Source organism: Saimiri boliviensis, chromosome 4 (assembly GCF_048565385.1).
Source record: "Saimiri boliviensis isolate mSaiBol1 chromosome 4, mSaiBol1.pri, whole genome shotgun sequence".
Classification (NCBI taxonomy): domain Eukaryota; kingdom Metazoa; phylum Chordata; class Mammalia; order Primates; family Cebidae; genus Saimiri; species Saimiri boliviensis.
In genome coordinates, this window is record NC_133452.1 from 122,452,906 (window position 1) to 122,474,883 (window position 21,978).

The following is a 21,978-nucleotide window of genomic DNA, read 5'->3' on the forward strand; positions in this document are numbered from 1 at the left end:
CACTGGGGACTCCAAAAGCAGACAGGAAGAGTTGGGCAAGGGCTGAAAAACTACCTATCAGGTACTGGGCTTCCTACCTGGGTGATGACATCAGCAGCACCCCAAACCTCAGCATCACTCAATACACCAATGTGACAAATCTATACATGTATCCTCAAATCTAAAATAAAACTTTAAATAAAAACAACAACAACAAAAAGATTACACAGCTCATTAGGGCAAAGAATGGAATGGAATTTTGGAATCTTTTCTGATACCTACAATACCCAACTGAATGTTACACTTTCAGTAAATACTTGTAGAGTTCTCTTACTAAGATGAGGTCTGTGCATGTTCTCATTTATAAGCCAGAGCTAAACAGTGGGTAAACATAGACATAAAGATGGCAACAACAGACCCTGGGAACTACCAAAAGGAGTAGAATGGAAAGGGATGTGGGTTGAAAAACTACATATTGGGTAGTATGCTCACTACTGAGGTGATAAGATCATTTATCCCCCAAACCTCAGTGATAAGCATTTTACCCTTGTAACAAACCTGCATGTGTACCCCAAACCTAAATAAAAAGTCAAAAAAAAAAAAAAAAAGAAAATGAGGTTTAAACCTAATTTTTTGGCCTATTTTGGTTGGTGTTAGAACTATGACTATTTGTGAATAAGTAATAATTTTGCTCTTAGGTGTTCAATACAAGGAAAGATTAAACATGTATGGAACATACGCATTCTTGACAAGTTTCCTGCAATGTATGAAACTTTATTTTAAACTCTAAGATAATTGTGTCATTTGTGTTCCCTTATTAATGCTTTATCATTGTTAACAAGGGAAAATATTAATCCAACTATTCTTTCCAGTCGATAGTATTCTGGCTATTTTAATAGATCAAAAGTGTTATTAATAGAAAAACCTTGAACCACTTTAGATCTATCCAAACCCATCTCATTTCTCCCCAGTACTTTATCCAATATATTTACGCATTCATTTTTTTATCTCAAACCTCAGATTTGATAACGTCTTCCTAGTGTGTTATCTGTATACGATTTGGAAAATAATTTTCTTCTGTCCACTTCCCAATTCATTCACGTATTTATCAATTTTATAGTGCGTTCCCTCTTTGAATATGCTTAATTCACTGTCTGCAATGTGCAAAGTAGACAAAAATCCTAGCTCTCATAAAGACTTTGTTTTTCTAATCTGTCCTCAGTGCCTTAAGAATCAGTTCCTAAGCTCCACTACCAATTTCTGCCTAAAACACAAACCAAAGTGTAAATGAAGTCTATAGGAATAAGAAACAGGTCATGAGTAACAATTAGCACTCTGAAAGCAAAGAATTAAAAATTTCATGACTATTCACTTGGCACCAACGATATTTTATAAACTCTGAAATGTACCTTTTTTCATTTAATTAGTCACTAATTCAACATTTTTGGAAACGTGTGAATATCAAACTAGAATTTTATGGGAAATAACAAGCTCATAGTTTTGTATCTTAAATTTCATCACACAGTTGATATTTTGCTTATTTCAAAACTCTAAAAGTTAGTTTGGTGGTTTACACTGTGATTTAAAGCTGGCATTTTAGGTCTTTTTAAAAATGTAATTTCTTGAGTCTCATGCTCTGCCAGTTTTAGTGTGGAATTAGCCCAAGGTAGTTTTATAGCAATAAGGGATGTCTTATTGAAGAAGCCTGCAAGTCCTTTATCTTTTATTTTTATATTTCTTACCCCAGAACAATTGAAAAAGTACAAACTGTACCCAAGGGAACTAGCTTTCAAGTATTATCTGAAACTATTTGGACATATGTTCTTTAGTTTTTAAATAAAATAATATGCATTACATTATTGCACTAGAAAAATTATTGAGTTGGTTTTAAATGAATCAATATACTATACCGGAGGCTTTGGATTGCCTTTTAATGCCAAGGAGATGTCCAGTAATTCTAAAAGCTGACCATTACAAGTTTATTGCCACACTATGAGTACAATTTCAAATTACAAAGCAAGCAGAAAAGTAAGGGGAAAAAGCCAACATTCTTGCCTAGAGAGGCAATTGTGAACTTGCTTGAAGGCCAAACTTGGTTTATAAATTTTGGTCTCCTGGTAATAATGATTTAATATTATTTTAAGAGCACGAGCAAAGAACTACCGGTGTCAGGAGTAAGGGATTATATATTACTTACATAACTTTTTTATTATTGGTGCTTTTCTTTTGCTGCGTTTAAAGTGCTTTTTAAATATCCTCCTGACAATGCTAAAAACTCCTTTGTTTGTCATGTCAATTCCTTCCTTCAGAGTAGGCAAGTGAATTCAAAGTGTATTATGGGCCAATGGTCACATCTCTGATTCCTAGTAAGAGTAGAGGGATAATTCTCAGACACAGTGCTAACGTCTATCCTCCCCCTCTTTTCAATCCGTAGAGTTAAGCGTATAGGCTCTAGCCATGATATATGTAAACTCATTAATGTGATTTACTACATAATGATTGGTCACCATGTATTTAAGCAACCCAAACTAATTCCACTGAGGTAGAAAAGTAGAAAAGTACAGAGTCAGGAGCAATTTAGATAAAACAAGGACTCTGTTGTCTTCATATCACTAAACCAAAGAAATGGCCTGGTACATGTTAAATTCAAAGATGATTAGCTTTAGAGCTGAAAACATCATCAAAATGCCTTTTTATTTAGGATCCTTAATTTTGTTTTTATCTGCTGGCTAACTTCTTTTATCTAGATAGATAGCAATGCAACAAGAAAACAAAATTAGATGGGCTTCCTAGTAAAATACACATCCACATTCACACTAAAGTAACTGTTTCAGAAAAATTTAACAGCTGGAAAACTTATAACCTGTGTCACTCCTTTCATAGCAGTGGTTTTTATTCCAAGGAAGAAAGACAAACCTAGGGAAGAATACTGATTGGTTAGGTTTGAGTCACATGCTTAGTGCCATTGGCCAATGATTCTGTTACTTCAATTAACCAGCCACGTAACAGCCACATGGAACCAAGGGTTGGAGTAAATGGAATACAGTAAAAGGAGAATTAAGTAGTCTATCCTAAAGATGTGAGAGTTTAATATCGCCCCCAAAAGGGGAAAGACTTCTGGAGAGATAAAACATAGACAATCATTGAAATTATAAAGTGAAACTTCTGACCACTAAAGACTTAATTGCATCAAAAGTATCAGAAAAATCAAGTTATGCCTGAGAGAAAAAAACAAAGCATGGAAAATTAAATAGAGCAAGTGTGAATCATAGGAGATGAAACCACACAGGGCTCTTACAGCACCTGTCATAGCAGTATTTCATAAACATAAGTCTCAGTAAACATTATTTGATGAGGATAACCAAAAATTATCTAGGTGATTAGCAGTGCAATCAGCAAACTAAATTAAATGGACTTCCTAGAAAAATATGGCATGCATATTCATATAAAAGTAATTAATTCAGGGGTTAATGACATTTCACAAAGGGAGAACTAATTAGAAGAATAATTTAAAATATAATCTCATTAATGCTGATTAGCTTTACAATAGTTTATAAAGGAAGACTAAAGAAAAGCAATCAAATAATAAGAGAAATGGTGAAAATCATCTAACAAAATAAGAAAAATATGTGAAATTGTCTCATTTAAAAGAAACAAATTAGCTTTCCTTCTGAAAGTGAATAGAAAACAAAAAACACACACACAAAAATAAGGAGAAAAAATGGATGTTTTCTGGAAGTCAATAATTTCTAATCACTGTTTTATATATTAATTACAGTTGTTATAGAATAACTTTGATAATTATGAACAAAATATACAGTTTTGCTTTCTTTCAGGGATAAAATTACCAAATCATGTAAATTGTGAATAATTTTAAGTAAATTATTTGTAAAATCTATTCTTCATAATTTGATTTCAATTAAAATATCATTAATCGTGTAGCCACAACAACAAATAATAATGGAGGGAGAATTTTCAAACTATTACATCTTTCATATCAGATTATGAGGAATTTTATTTTTAACTCAACTTTACCATAAAGTCAAATGGAAAATATACTGAAAGCCTACGTTTCTTTATGTAATCTTTTTCAATAATGGTCCTTAAAATATAAATTTCCTTCTACATAAATATATAACAGTGAACTTTAAACTCAATTTTAAAGCCCTTTAAAAACTGAACAACAAATTAGATATTAGAAACAAACTGACTTTGAGAGGTATTTCCTTAAGAAAAATTAGCATCATATTTGAAGGCACCCACTTCCTCAGTTACAGAATTCAGAAGTTTATTTACCGTGGTAAAAATCCTTATTTTAAAATATTTGAATGAAAAAGGATTGTTTTCATTACTCTGCAAAATAAAAATGAGTTAATCAGATTCCAAATTTCAAAACAAAACTTCCCACATATTTAGTGCATACATAAACACACACACACAATCATGTGATATGTTAAAATGTATTCTTCCACTATGCAAATGGTATCTTGACATCAAAAAGCTTATCAAATTATTTTCATCTTAAAGAATCACACAACTATTTGAAATTAGTTGGAATACTCAAATTGCCTTTTTTCTGGCCTTTCTGTTCCCCCCCTTTACTTCCTTTTGTCTCTTCTCCAGCAAGAAGCCAAAATCCAATATATGTAATTAATATAATGCTTTTCTGGCTTGAAGCACTACTGGGGTTCTCCCTTTTATTCAGAGTAAAAAATGAAATTCTTGCACAGTCCTCTAAGGCCCTGCCTTATCTGGTGTCTCCTTTCTGATCCCGTCCCCACTGGACCTTACCATTCCTGCCACACTTGCTTCCTACTCATTTGCCAGCAACAAGGGACTGTGTGCCAACTGCCTTTACTCTAATGTCACCTTCTCAGTGAGGCCAAACCTCACCATATTTAAAATTGAATCCCACCACCCAAACATTCCTTATCATCTCTTACCTGCTCAATTTTTCCCATGGCACGTATCTTCTACTATGGGATCTAAGTTACTTATATGTTTTTCTTTATTGCCTTTCTCCCTCTACCAGAATTCAACCTCCAAAAAAGGCAAGAATATCTGTCTGTTTTCTTCCCTGATATATCCCCCTTGTAGGTCCTCTTACCTTTAGGTCTTCTGGAGATCTAGTCTCTGGGGATTTGGCCTCTTATACTAGCCACAGTTGCCATTGGAGTAACCAAGTTTGTATGACTAACTTCACAGGGTACAACCTGACAACACCTTACCTCATGCCCATCCTGTGCTCGTCTTACCTACTACACCCTGGGCTTCCCCACTGAAATTGATCCAGTGCGATGCCCTAGTATTCTTTATGCTCTGGCATGTGCAATTCAAAAATGTAGCGAAACTAACAATCTCACCATAAAGAGACAGAAGCTAGTGAAAAAATTATTTCCCCTTATCAGACTATCTGGAGAAGTGATTATTTACATATGTTCTCACGAAGCAGTGCACAAAATGAAGCAAAAATTTATCCTTGACACTCAGCGGTAGCCAGATTATGCAGCCCTGCATTGGTTTTCTCTCCATTCCTTCCTGACTGCTGTGTTCCCTCACTTCTGCTCCCTGGGACTCTATTTCCTGAAAAGGATAGAAGCACACTAGCTTTTGTCTGAGGCTTTGCTTTCTGTTAGGACAGCAGATACTAAATAAGTACTTATTTATTGAATAAATAAATGAAAATTAACAATGCCAAATAAAGGCATCGAAATTTTGAGTGAGTTACGTTTATGTCAGTATACATACCAAAGAATCAGACATTGTATCAAGCCTGAAGAGAAAATACTTATCCAGGAGTAAATTTATAACAAGAAAACTAACATAAATGCACAATATGCTCTAAATTTGTTTCTTTATACATGGGAAGAAAAGAAATCTTAAACTGTAAAACATCAAGAAAACGTCGGTACCTTAGATGCTGTATTTTTGTGGTAGGCATTTCAAACAACTTTGCAAAGATAATCTTCTTTAGTCTACTAGTTTTAGAAAAAAAAAAAAAAACTCTTGAAAATCTAACATGAGTTCTTACTGACTCCTGATTATGTGATTAACATATCCACTAGAGATTTTACCTCTTTTTCTTAAGCAATTTTATCATCCATCTAAAAAAATATGATCAAGACAGGCATTGAGATAATAGAATAAATTATTATGTGTATTTTAGTGAGGTATTATCTTCATTTTAATTTAGGACAGAAGTCTTTTACAGTAAATAATTGACTAAAATTTGTTAAACATATGTTTTATGAAACATATCTCATTGTCTTCAATATCTTTTTATTTATATTGTATAAATTACCCTAATTGTTTCACAGAGTAAATGCCTTCATTATAAAAATGATTGTAATATTTTAGTGTAGGGTTATCCTTTACATATGAATGAAATGATTTTCTATTTAACTTTAAATTTTTAATTTTAGAGCTTTAGATTAAAAAATTATATCTTTAGTGATGATAAAAAGATATTACATTTTGCAATTTAAGAATTATTGTCATAAGTAACATTCCCCAAAGCAATATAATTTTGATACTTAAGAAAAATATTTATTCAACAAGCAAGTGAGCAATTGAAAAGAAATTTATTCCTCTAAATTACATTTTACTTCTAGCATATGCCTAGAAATTTAGCAAAAATAGAGACAAGAAATTCATCTACATCTTTAAGAAATTAAAAACTGTCTTCCAGAGAGAAATTTTTGCACTTTCAGCTGAATAATGAGACTTGGCTTTTATTGGCCAGGTATTTTATCTAAAGACATACAAAATTATTAATAAGGATAAATAAAAATAGGTACATTTGACTATTTTAGATGCCGCATATAAGTGCAATCATGCAGTATTTTTCCTATGACTGGCTTATCTCACTTTGGCATATCTATCTCACTCTAGGTTTACCTATGTTGTCACAATGGCAAGATTTCCTTCCTTATCATGGAAAAATAATGATTCATCATGTTTATAAACCACATTTTCTTTATCCATTCATCTATTGAACATTCAAGTAGTTCGCATCTGCCGTTGAGCATAATTTCCAATTAATATTGGAATGCAGAAATCTCTTTCAGATCTTTAATTTTTCTATTATAGTTTAATATATTAAGATACACTAAGAGCTGGGTGCAGTGGCTCAAGCCTGTAATCCCAGCACTTTGGGAGGCCGAGGCGGGTGGATCACGAGGTTGAGAGATCGAGACCATCCTGGTCAACATGGTGAAACCCCGTCTCTACTAAAAAATACAAAAAAAATTAGCTGGGCATGGTGGCTCGTGCCTGTAATCCCAGCTACTCAGGAGGCTGAGACAGGAGAATTGCCTGAACCCAGGAGGCGGAGGTTGCGGTGAGCCGAGATCGCGCCATTGCACTCCAGCCTGGGTAACAAGAGTGAAACTCCGCCTCAAAGAAAAAAAAAAAAAAAAGATACACTGAGATGAAAATATTCTACATAAAAATTTTACCACTCATTAGAGATTTTCTATTTTCACACATTTATGTAAAAGTAAGTATCTAGCAACAAAGTGAAATGACTAATCAAACCCCACTTTTTAAGTAAAAGTTCCCATTAAGGTATCAAACATAAAGTCTTAAAAGGATGAGTAAACAGATTTTTGGTAGTGCTACTAAAAAATAAGTACATGTGGCCTTTATAAAAATCCATCCTTACCACTTAAAATTCTGAACTACGACTAACATGGGGGATAAATGGGAAATGGGTGGAGAGAGGGAGAGAATCAAACAGGTTAAGAGTGCTGTTTCAGTTTAAAGTTTTCACGTGAAACTCTGAAAGGACAATAAACTGAACTCCAAGGACTGATTCCTACCAGCCTCTGGACCACCCAGGTCATTGTACTATGACAGGGCAAGTGATGTGTTAACATCCTCTAAATGAATGTCAATACTACTGAACTTTTTCCCACAAAGTTCTTTTGTATTCATATACTAGATAGCTTTCATAACTTTAGTTTTTTGGCTTAATCATATCCCATGGTCACTATCATGGTTTAAGTATTAAACACAGTGGTAGGCGTTATAAGAACTTAACAGATATGAAGTCACTGAATTTTCATTAACTGTATCTTTATGAGTTAGCTGCTATATTCAAATTCCATTGGTGGTCAGAAGAATACTCAAGACTATGGGTTCCTGTCATGGTAGGAACTACATGGAATATATCTGTGTAGTGTCCCTGCTGCTCACCATACCTAGTACCTGGGACATGCCAGGTATTCCGTGTTGGTCCCTTGAATAAAGCAGCAGTCCCCGATCTTTTTGACAGCAGGGACTGGTTTCGGGAGAGGCAGTTTTCCCTGAGCAGCAGGGGGAAGTGGAGGAGACTGGTTTTGAGATTAAACAAGCTCAGATCATTAGGCATCAGATTCTTGTAAGGAGCTTGCAACCTAGATCCCTTGGATATGCAGTTCACAATAGGGTTCGCATTCCTATGAGAATCTAATGTCACCACTGGTCTGAAATTAAAAGCATAGATATGATTCTAGATTAGACTTAAACAACATCTCAGTTATGATTCTTTTTTTATTTTTTATTTTTATTATACTTTAAGTTCTGAGGCACATGTGCAGATCGTGCAGGATTGTTACATAGGTATACAGTTATGATTATTCCAGGGGTTCCCAACCCCTGAGCCAGTACTGGTCCATGACCTCTTAGGAAATAAGCCACACAGCAGTAGGTGAGCAGTGGGTGAGTGAGCATTGTTGCCTGAGATCTTATTGTATTTGTTTTTAATATATGCCCAGAAGTGAGACTGCAGTATCGTAAGGTAGTTATGTTTTTAATTATTTCAGGAACCACCGTGCTGTTTTCCACAGCAGCTGCACCAGTTTATATTCCCACCTACAGTGTTGATTTCACTCACATGCGGTATCTAAAATTCTCAGACTCACAGAAGCAAAGAATAGAATGCTGGTTTCCAGGGGCTAGGGGCACATAGGGGCACAGGAAAGTTGGGGTTTCTGGTCAATGTGTATAAACCTTCAGTTATATAAGACATACAAATTTTAGAGATCTGCTTTATAAAATAATGGCTATAATTATACTGTATTTTGCATTTAATAACAGAAGAGATCTCAAGTTGTGTTCTTACCAGAATTTAAAAAAAAAAAAAAAAAAAGATGATAAAGAAAATAAAGTACAGTAGTTTAATTGTGCATGCATTTTTTCTGGAGTGATATCCACACTCTGCAGAGATCAGGAAAGACTATTGAAAGGTTGATAGGTGTATGTTAGAGACATCTCTTGATTATTCTGCCATCCCTCTTCTTAAAACCTATTCTAATTTTCATTCAAGTATATACCCTTAACTTCTGACCCAAGAATAGCTCCTATTTTCTCTGGAGCCATCAGCACATTTCATTCCTCCTGCCTGAAAAAAGGCTCAGTGAGTACGTGACCACCCTACCCACAAGCAATGTGACTTTCAGACTTCTCGATGTCAACACTGGAAAAGTGATAGACCAGCTGTGCATACCAGATGTGGTTCAGTAGCTTTCTTGCTTAAGGGTAATCAACCCTGATAAAAAGTCAACAGATGGAGAAGGAAAATTCTCAGAAATGACAGATAAATAAACCCTACTCCCTGATAAAACCTGTCTAAAACTTTTTCTATCTATAGAGACTGTCAGTTAACCTGAGACATTAATTCCTGTTATTACTTAGGCAAGTTTGAGTTGGGTATTCTGTTATATGCAGTGGAAGAATCTGTTTTATAGATAATAATTATTCAATATTATATTTTCAAGGATTTCTTTTGTTTCAAAATCTTGCTTTATCTAAGAATTTCTCAATGTTACTTTAAAAGTAAGCACATTCTAGTTCAATCAGTAAAACCTAGGTTTATCAGTAAAGCATAGATATGGCTATAATTGAAATATATTTACACAGTTATTCAACCAACTCATTCATTTTTAGAATCCAACAGACAGCCTAAGGAACCTGAATGCAAGATTGTTATGACATTACATGTCGACTACTCCAGGCATTATTCTAAACTAAAAATGTTTTAAGGGTCCACGGATCCCTGTAAGATGTTTTACTGTCTTTATATTCCACTTACTTACTTTCCATATATACATGTATAAATTCAGAGAAACAGTCAAGAGTATAGATGGATATTACTGAAACTCTGATATGAATAATTTTAAACAAATTCATTAACTAAACTAATATTATCATAAAATCATATTTAATGTTAGATACACAATTAAAAAAGAAATGTCCTTTGTATCATAAAGTAGTGGGCAGGTTTTCCCTGCCATTCTAAACCTATAAAGGAATAAATTTATTCACAAGCAACATAGTAAGCAAAAGAAGAAAAGGTGTTCATGGGTAATGGCTTCAGAGGGTCAAATCACAGCCCGAGCTGCAGAAAGTAAGCTCAATGCCTTTATACTCCAGTGCTTCAGTATGTCATACCTAACCTGCCTACCTCTCAACACAGTGATTTTTTTAAAAGATGAGAAAAAGTTGAGATAAAAAAAGGGAAAAATGAATATAAGAGTACTATGTGAAATGCTTCATAAAAATGAGTTTATCTTTATTATTTTTATTATCATGTATTCGTGTGGGTTGAACTATGTAATTTTAAAAGATGTGTTCAAGTACTAATTCCTGCTATCTGCAAATGTGAACTTACTTATAAATAAGGTCTTTGCAGGTGTAAGAAAGTATAGAAAATGTCATACTAGTTTCAGTAACTAGTGCTGTATAAAGAGAGATTTGGATACAGACAGAAACACACAGAGGAATGACAAGGTAGAAATTACAAGGCAGCAATGCAACCAAGAACCATAAGGGATAGAGATTGCCGGTAGCCACTGGGGGCTAGGAGGAAGCAAGAAAGAATCCTTCGCTAGGGCCTTCAGGAGGAGGATGGCCTTGTTGATGCCTTCGTTGTAGACTTTTAGGCTCAATAACTATGAAAAAATACATTTCTGTTATTTTAATAACATAATGTTATTTGCTACCACACTTAGCGGTAATTTGTTACCGCAGCCGTCAAAAATACATTTATCTGAAGAAAAGCAAGTTACTCTGGAGATACATTCTGCTTTGAACCCCTGCTTTTTCACTAGCCCATGTTTCTTGAATCGAGATTTTTAAATTTTGTGTTAGTGGCTATTTATTCTCACTCTAGAAAAGGCAGTCAATGGTTTTTCTTTTTTCAGAGTGGGAAAACGCAGAAAAGCAAACCTAGTGACGTTCAGAAGGGCAGATGCGATCAGCACCTGCCCCTCCCATCTCTTCACACGGCAGCCCACTAATTGCCCACCTAAAATCTCGGCCTGGCCATACTTCAAAGACAACCCAAATATAAGGTGTATAGTATTGAAACCTCATCAGTCTGTATTGGTTGCACTAGTTATTTATCCAAGCTAGGGGTTTAAATCCTCAGTATTAATCTTCAGCTTCTGCCTTATGCTTAAATTTCTTCCTCCTTTCAGTTAGGCCCAGCCTCCAGTGGCCTAAGGCTCACTCCCATTACACTCCATGTGCACCCCCATCTCCACTTTCCATCTTTCTCTACCATGTTTCTGCAGGAGAAGGCTGAGCTATCTGTCTACTTAGCAGACTTCTGTGGGCCCAGACTTTTGTTTGGGTTGAGCAATGAAAACCCAAGCAGGACATAAGAAAGCGGGAGAAGAATGAGATGAGTTTTTTTCTTGTGTTGGCTTTTGCCATGAGAAGTCATTATGGGCTAAGACCTTAAGCAAAGGTTTCCATTCAATTGTGTCCATCTGGGCTTCAGGAACACCCCCCTCCTTTCCTGACTCAGGACTCTCTGCTGAAGCCCCTCCTGTTTACTAGCTCCTGCTTACTCTATCTTTATGATTTCTTTTTATCTTCAGCATAGTTTTGTCAATAATCCTTTTTGGAAAAAAAAAATCCTCCTCAAATTGTTCAATTTGGGTATGTCACTGATTTCCTGTTGGAATTTATTAATAACACTCCTCTCAGTCTCAGCCTTCCCTGTTCTTGTGTATCTCTGATCATGGATCAGGCCTTCTGCTACCTCCTGTTTCTTTTTTTCCTCATCAATATCCACATGCCTGTTTCTAAACCCCCACTGAATCAGTGGGAAACTTCTCTAAGTTAACCAACTAGATGAGGATCATATCATTTGTTCATTTGTCAGTATTTACTGAGTAACACCTCTGAAGTAGAAACTGTCCTAAATGCCAGGAAAACACTGATGAACAAGGTCGAGATCTTTACTGTTATGGAACTCACAAATCTAAGGACAGCAATCATTGATACACAACATCAAAATAAATTTTAGATAAAACTTTGCATATTCAAACTTTTTGAAAAATTTCTTCCTGGAATTACAGAAATGTTGAATTTTCTTATTTTCTCTGAATCATGTTTTATCCTGCTGATTTTTACCTTGAAATTTTAATATAAGTATCTAAAAGTATAATTTGCTTTTTTAACAGAATTCAAGTAAAACTGACATAGCATGAATTTCACTCATTTTAAGTAAATTTACTACCTTGTGCAAATATCACTACGATCTAATTTTAGAAAATTTCCATCTCCCCAAGAAGTCCCTTTTCACCCATCTGCATACAGTCCTCATTGTCACCTCTAATCCCAAGTCATCATTAATCCTCTTTGATGATCTAAGTTTTTCTTCCCTGAATATTTCATAAAATGGAATTGTACAATATGTGGTCTTGCATATCTGGCTTTTTATTTTTACTTAGCATAATGTTTCTACTGATTTTTATTGCTGAGTAGTATTCTATTGTATGGATATACTACTTTTTATTGATTTACAAGTTGGTGGACCTTTGGATCATTTCTAACTTTTAGCTATTATTAAAAATGCTGCCATGAAAATTTATATACTGATTTTATTTCACTTGCATAGATACCTAGGAGAGAAAGCTCTGGTTTGTATTGTAAACTTATGTTTAACTTTTTAGGAATTTGCCTAGCTGTTTTCCAAAATGACTGCAACCATTGTGCATTCTATAAGCAACATAATGAGTGTTCCCACTTCACTACATTCTCATCTACACTTATTATTATCTGGCTTTTGAGTTATGGCAGCAGTGATGAGTAGAAAGTAATATCTTATTGTGTGTTTTCTTCATTGTGTGTTTTTTTCTAACGACAAATGGTGTTAAATATCTTTTAATGTACATCACGCCACTCATATATTGCTTTTGTTGTAATGTCTCATCAAATGTTTTCCTTATTTTTATCTGATTCTTGATTTTCTTATAAATTTAGGATTAAAATTATTTATTAATGCAAGATTTGCAAATATTTTATCTCAGGCTATTGCTTATCTTTTCATTTCACTAATCTATCTTCTATATATGTGTGTGTGTATATATATATATATATACACATATAAAGGCAGATGTGTGCATGTGCACTTGTGTGTTTGTCTGTATGTATGTGCCCTTTGGACTTTGTGCATTACCTGTAAGTCAGAAAGTCAGAGTCAGCCAGATTCTGAATCTTTTCTTGTAAGCTGCCTGATTTTGAATGAATAGTTTTAGAACTTTGGGACTTCAGGAGACACAGAATGTATACCTGTTTGCCATAAATAAACCCATGAGCTAAATTTGAAAGAAAAAAAAGCCAAGTGATGTCACTATTCTGAATATGGGCATTGTCATATTTGTGTTGTGAAAAGTTCGTATCATTTTACTCTCATGAACTTAAATATCGATAATTCATCATCATCATCACAATCCTTACTGCCTGACATTAAAAGAGCTCAAGATACAAAAAGTCCATCTGGAAAACATGTATGTATAATTTAATTTCATATCATAGGCACCATTTTACACACCAGAAACAACTAAATAAATATATGATAATCATTCCATACAGTATGATTTTCTTATTTAGGAGCATGACTTGCTACAAAATTTGCATAACCATTAACTGAAAGTACAAGAAGATTTAGACTGTCTAAATGAAATCTTTCTCACTTCCTCTATCAAAGTATTTTGGATCAGCCAGCAGGACATCTTCTACTGCTCATATAATTTTAGAAACTTAAGAAAAAGCTATTTGTGTGCACATGGTGAAAAATCTAAATGAAGCTCTATTATTTTGTAAAATGTGATTCTACAACTTTAGCAAAATTTCTATGACATCGTGAGTTAAAAAGGAATATCACATTACCATGTCCAGGAAATATGCCACTAAATTAAAGCATAATATTATGCAACTATGAGATTTTTAAGATACATTATCATCAGCAAGCTACTTTTACAGAGAAGCAGGTAAAGTGGGATTAGTTACGACAAGCGCTATGATCTGCTCCCCAATTAGCTTTTGTGATTCGCTCTCAAAGTAGAATAAAAGAACATAAACATTTTGGTCTCCTTGCTTTGTTGCTATTGATCATGCCTTGCCAGAATGCTTAATTAGCACTAGCTTTGCCCTGGCCCTGCACACAGCTGATTTGGAGATATCCTCTTTGTTCACATTGGCAGGTTAATCCCTTCAGGATGGCAGAGTACAAATTCTAGACCTGGACGGGCCCCAGCTGTATCCTTCTGTATTTCTCCTGCTTCTCTCCAGATAATTTTGCTACAGACTATAAAATACCCTACTGATTGAAGTCTGAAGATTGTAATTTATGAGCTGTATTTGATTAAATGTCTGACTGTTGTAAGGGACATAGACATTTCTTCCTATTAGTGGAAGCCCAGTGCAAATCACTTGAACCTAACCTGGCAGGTTGGAAGCATCTCCTTTAAAAAGTTGAGTCAAAATCGCAAGCTATGGGAATATTCCTAAGTGAATATAAGTAGCAGTCATATCACCAAATGTGTTTTAGGTGGATAATTACTGTTTTATTATTATTAAACATTAACTATGATCTATATTTATCACCTGATCAAACTCGTACCATTTAGCATTGTAGCAACCTGAGTATTTAAAGGGCAAAGTTTTTTTTTTATGAAAAAAGCAATTGAAATGAATGATCACATTTGCCTCCCAACAGTAAGATGCTATGAAAGATTCAACATTAGCACCTGTGATAACAAAAATAATACACTCAATTAATGCAGGTATTTTAGGAGCCAATTTGGCTGACTGAATATGCAGGAATGGAGGAGGAAACATCTTATTTGATAGAAATTCCATTCATTGTGATGGTTTAATGGTTAGTCACTACCTTTTCCTACTTTCAGAATTAGTCATAATCCCTATATAAACATTGCTTTTATTCTTCTGAAATCCATACATCTCCAATAATGAAATATAATATGTTACATAAGCACTCAAATACCTAACATAATTGAAGTCCTGAAGAACCCTTATGGAAGTCCATGATTTTTGGTCTGATGGAGCTATATTAGTGGGAATCATCTTTAAAGCATTAAACAACCTGTTAAACTGTCAGAGTTCAAACTCCTTGCCAATGCCCATGAAAGCCCCAGAGAACTCCTTAGCAAACTCAAACAATCATCATGGAAATTATAAAGTAAGTATAAATCACAGCTGAGGACATCATCTATGCTTTGTCTTTTTAATTACATAATAGTCAAGCTCCAACATATACATTTTCCAATTTCTAATCCACCTACACAATTAGAAATCATATCAAAGTAAATATGAAGACTTTAAAAATTTTAATATACATCATTTTAAGAAAGAGGATCTTAAAGTTTCCATTTAAAACTATTGTTATTTAATACATTAAAGTTATTCAAATAAAATCTTATTAAAATTGTAGATTAATTATAAATTAAAATTATAAACTTCAACAGTGTAATTACTATACTATATTGGAATTACTGTATTAGCCTGACAATTTGAAGCATTCTTTCTATTCTGCTTTGTTTTTATGAAAGATTGTAGTACAAATTTCTTTTCAAATATACACTCTGCATTTTTAGTTTTAACAGATTTATTGAAGTATAATTGATGTAAAAACAACTGTGCATACTTGATATGTACAATTTCATGACCCTACTTATAGTCAACTATTAACATAATTGCCTAAAAATAACTCACTAAATTCATTCATCATTTTTACTAGGAATGTGCACAAACCTTGTCCTGGGCATATCATAGTTTTATTTAAGTTGCATTTGTTTCATTTAACTCAGAGAGTGAAAGATGCAAAAATGCTTAACACAGGGGAAAATAAAATCAAAGATCCATATCAGTACATGCAGTACTTGAGAGGATTTCATGTAGAAATAATTGCTAATCTTTCTATTTAGAATTATTTGTCTGCTTATAGTCAATTGACTTCAACATAATGATAAGGCAGAGGATTAGGACCAACAATTTTCCTTTTTAGTCATTCAGCAAATCAAAATGTAATTTCTTTCAGTTTATTTCTGAGGTGAGGTTCTGCAAAATTCTGAGGTCCTTGTTTCTTAGATGGCCTAGGTGTTATTAATGGGAAATCATAAATGAAGCATTAAACAACCTGTAAATCTGACAAAGCTTAAGGGTCTCATTGATACATGTAGAAACCCTGCCACCAACTTAAAACCAAGGTCTCACTTGTGAACACTATCAACATGGTGGCTGTTTAACTAGCTTTTAGTATAGTGCAAAGGAGATATTGCTAAACAAAAATGTAATAACATGAGCAACTATAGGAAACTGAAAGAGCTAGAGGAGCAAGATCAAAAAAACCCAAAACCTAGCAGAAGGCAAGAAGTAACTAAGATCAGAGAAGAACTGAAGGAAATAGAGACACAAGAAACTTTAAAAAAAAAATAAAAAATAAAAAATAAATAAATCCAGGAGCTGGTTTTTGAAAAGATTAACAAAATAGACAGACCACTAGTCAGATTAATAAAAAAGAAGAGAGAGAAGAACCAAATAGATGCAATAAAAAATGATAAAGGGGATATCACCACAGATTCCACAGAAATACAAACCACCATCAGAGATTACTACAAACAACTCTACTGCACATAAACCAGTAAACCTGGAAGAAATGGATAAATTCCTGGACACTTGCATCCTCACAAGCCTAAATCAGGAAGAAGTAGAAACCCTGAAAAGACCAATAACAAGGGCTTACATTGAGGCAGCAACTAATAGCCTACCAACCAAAAAAGTCCAAGTCCAGATGGATTCACAGCCAAATTCTACCAGACATACAAAGAGGAGCTGGAGCCACTCCTTCTGAAACTATTCCAAACAACATGAAAAGAGGGAAGCCTTCCCAAATCATTTTATGAGACAAACATCATCCTGATACCAAAACTTGGCAGAGACTCAACAAGAAAAGAAAACTTCAGGCCAATATCCATGATGAACATAGATGCAAAAATCTTCAACAAAATACTCACAAACTGATTGCAACAGCACTTCAAAAAGCTTATCCCTCATAATTAAATAGGCTTCATCCCAGAGATGCAAGGATGGTTCAACATACACAAGACTATAAACGTAATTCACCACATAAACAGAACCAAAGACAAACATAAACAGAACCAAAGACAAAAACCACGATTATCTCAATAGATGCAGAGAAGGCCTTTGACAAAATTCAACAGCCCTTTATGATAAAAACTCTCAATAAACCAGGTATTGATGGAACGTATCTCAAAATAATAAAAGCTATTTATGACAAACCCACAGCCAATATCATACTGAATGGGCAAAAACTGGAAGCGTTCCCTTGGAAATCTGGCACTAGACAAGGATGCCCTCTCTCACCACTCCTATTCAACATAGTATTGGAAGTTCCAGCCAGAGCAATCAGGCAAGAAAAAGAAATAAAGGGTATTCAAATAGGAAAGGAGGAAGTCAAATTGTCTCTATTTGCAGATGACATGATTCTATATTCAGAAGACCCGATTGTCTCAGCCCAAAATCTCCTGAAACTGATAAGCAACTTCAGCAAAGTCTCAGGATACAAAATCAATGCGCAGAAATCACAAGCATTCCTATACACCAATAACAGACTTAAAGACAGCCAAATCAAAAATGAACTGCCATTCGCAATTGCTACAAAGAGAATAAAATACCTAGGAATACAACTAACAAAGAATGCAAAGAACCTCTTCAAGGAAAACTACAAACCACTGCTCAGCAAAATAAGAGAGGACACAAACAGATGGAGAAACATTCCATGCTCATCATTAGGAAGAATCAATAATTTGAAAATGGCCATATTACCCAAAGTGATTCATAGATTCAACGCTATCCCCATCAAGCTACCAATGATCTTCTTCACACAACTGGAAACAACCACCTTAAACTTCATATGGAATGAAAAGAGAGCCTGTATAGCCAAGTCAATTCTAAGCAAAAAGAACAAAGCTGGAGGCATCACACTACCTGACTTCAAACTATAATAGAGGGCTACAGTAATCGTAACAGCATGGAACTGGTACCAAAGCAGAGGCCTCGGAGGCAATGCCACACATCTGCGACCATCTGATCTTTGACAAACCTGACAAAAATAAGCAATGGGGAAAGGATTACCTGTTTAATAAATCGGCATTGGGAAAACTGGCTACCAATGTGCAGAAAGCAGAAACTGGACCCCTTCTTGACACCTTACACTAAAATTAACTTCTGATGGATTAAAGACAAACATAAGACTTAACGCCATAAAAACCCTAGAAGAAAATCTAGGCAAAACCATTCAGGACATAGGCATAGGAAAGGACATCATGACTAAAACACCAAAAGCATTGGCAGCAAAAGCCAAAATAGACAAATGGGACTTAATTAAACTCCAGAGCTTCTGCACAGCAAAAGAAACAGTCATTACAGTGAATCAGCAACCAGAATGGGGAAAAATGTTTGCAATGCATCCATCTGACAAAGGGCTAATATCCAGAATCTGCAAAGAACTAAAACAGATTTACAAGAAAAAACCAAACAAGCCCATTCAAAAGTGGGCAAAGGATATAAACAGGCACTTTACAAAAGAAGACATATATGAGGCCAACAAACATATGAAAAAATGCTCATTGTCACTGTTCATTAGAGAAATGCAAATCAAAACTACATTGAGATACCATCTCACACCAGTTAGAACGGCAATCATTAAAAAAAAATCTGGAGACAACAGATGCTGCAGAGAATGTGGAGAAATAGGAACACTTTTAACTGTTGGTGGAGTGTAAATTAGTTCAACCATTGTGGAAGACAGTGTGGCAATTCCTCAAGGATATAGAAATAGAAATTCCATTTGACCCAGGAATCCCATTACTGGGCATATAGCCAAAGGATTATAAATCATTCTATCATAAGGACACATGCACACGAATGTTCATTGCAGCACTGTTTACAATCACAAAGACTTGGAACCAACCCAAATGTCCATCGATGATAGACTGGACAGGGAAAATATGACACATATACACCATAGAATACTATGCAGCCATAAAAACGATGAGTTCATGTCCTTTGCAGGGACATGGATGAACCTGGAAACCATCATTCTCAGCAAACTGACCCAAGAACAGAAAATCAAACACTGCATGTTCTCACTCATAGGCAGGTGTTGAACAATGAGAACACATTGGCACAGAGAGGGGAGCATCACACACTGAGGTCTATCGAGGGGAACTAGGGGAGGGATAGCAGGCGGTGGGGATTTGAGGAGGGATAACATGGGGAGAAATGCTAGATATAGGTGATGGGGAGGAAGGCAGCAAACCACATTGACATGTATGTACCTATGCAACCTTCCTGCATGTTCTTCACATGTACCCCAAAATCTAAAATGCAACAACAAAATATATATAATATATATAAAGAATTACCAGTATGATTTAAGCATATAAAACTGAGATATGCATTAGTATTTCCTCAATTACACCATAAGGTATTCTTTTTCAACAAATATTATAGTTTTTAAAGGGATGTCAGTGGTCAAGATCAATAATTTTTGTAATACTTTTTCCATTATTTATGGTCAAGTAAGAAGTATTTTAAGCAAAGGTTTAAAAGTGTATTTTATTAATATAGTCTCATTCTTAAAGCAGTTTTTTAAAAAAAAAACTCTGTGCTGGGATAAATTAGAGTTAACTATTGCCGTATAGCAGTTAAGAAGTAGAGAACACAGTGGTTATTTTCCAGGATGCTAAGAAAGACTTCATTTCAATCACCACATTTGAGAGGTTGCCTGCAGATACATCAAGATCACCACTTAGTTTACTTTACACATTTTCTGATGCTTCAAAACATTTTCTGAGAGTCAACACCTAGGAATAACACATTTTTCCAAACTGGAAAACAAAATCAACCCCACAATTTAAAATCTTCCTTCGACATTTGTAGAAAAAGCAGTGTGTCTTTTTCTTATGTGACTAGCATGTTATAAACTAGTTCAGGATTCCGTCTGAAATAGTCTTTCATGTCTGCTTCTTTCCCCTCGCTTCCCACCCTCTAACAGCTGTTTGCCGTCACTTGAAAGTTAAATGGATTCCAAAGTAGAAACGCATGTATCAACTGAAAGTTTTCAAATCTCACATGTTTTTATAAAGTACTAGATACAATTTTTAAAAATCGCCTTATAGAAAGATTGGCCTTAAGTCCCACCCACAAAATATGACTTTGTTATACAATTATTATTTACTCCCACTTATACATGACATTCTTCACACAATAGCTGAACAGTTATCATTCCTTTTTTCTAGAAAACTCTTAGAAAAAACCAAAGCACAAATTGTACTACAGTATAAAAATGTATGCAATTAGGTAGCTACATGTTGTCCAAGGCAAAAAATAATTAAGTAAAGATTATGTAGATTAGATTTACTTTCTTTTGGGTGTGATAACATGTCAGAATATTCGCCAAAAATATCCATTTTTTATTTTAGCTTTAATTGTCTTTCTGAACACTTTTGGAATTTAAAATATAAATAAATGAAAGAACTTTTTAAGACTTTCCTGCCTGGCTGAGCTGAAGATATATGGAAATGTAATGAACAAGAAAAGATACTGCCTTTTTGTTCACAGAGCATATGGTCCAGGGAAGATGGCAGAAATTCATCAATAACTACAGACACGTTTTATACGTGTCATTTTATGAATTAGAGGTATCTGTGTTCTGCCTGAAAAGGGATGTGCCTGAATCTTCAGAGATTCTTTCCTGACTAGTTTCTCATGTACCCTTTTAAGTAGGTGGAAGGGAGTTACGCTGACAAAAGCACACTTTCTGTAGCTTCCCTAGAGGCCTGGAATCTCTATGCAGGTAGAGCAAGAGGGTACAGGGTTTAAGGGAATCTCTCCTGTAAACAAATTTCCACAAACCAAAATATATTGGGTTTAACAAACAAGCAAAACTTAAAAAGAATATAAAAGAGGTAAATGTAATATTCACATAACCATTAATTGTTAACTTTTCCTGATAATGGATCTAGAAATTACAGCAAATGGGGAAATCCTTGAATAATATCAGTATCTTACAACTAGCAGGTCTCCACCTATATGCAGAGATCATCTGAGTCCCTTCTTACTAGTTTGTTGAAACAAGCCCTGCATAGATGTTTATATAATTCCACTTTAAAGTCATTTTATAATGAAACAATCTTTAAAGAATTGTTCATTTTGTATTTAACAAAGTATCATGAAAAATAGTCACTTTCAGTGACTGATTATCTCCACTGTTTGCTGGCATTCAAAATCATAGGTGCCTTTTACCCTCTTTCAAACTTAATATAAAACATACTTCATGTACTTCTTCAAAAAGATTACTTCGCACAAGAAATAATAGTGTGTTGTAAATGATCTTGCATTAATGCAATTACTAAGACATCATTCCTGAGATATACCATTTGTATTTTGTTGTGGGAGATCTTAATTCATTACCTCATGGCAGCAGCTTTTCACTGACAGGAGACAAACATTTGCTTCCCCTTGGGTCTGGCCTGCACTAACTGCTGGTTCTCAGTTATCAACAATCTATCTTGATTAGATGTGGCCAATCAGCTCCTTAAATAGCTATTATTTATGTATCTTCACAGATGGTCTGTCACCTCACCCAGCAGTACACAAGTGTACACTATAGAAATATAT

General features: G+C 34.6%; 1 protein-coding gene across 1 annotated transcript in view; it reads left to right on the top strand.

Moving 5' to 3' along the window:
* LOC141579921 (protein eyes shut homolog) overlaps positions 1-21,978 on the top strand; it is a 535,064-nt gene that overhangs the window by 429,916 nt on the left and 83,170 nt on the right. The window lies entirely within an intron of this gene.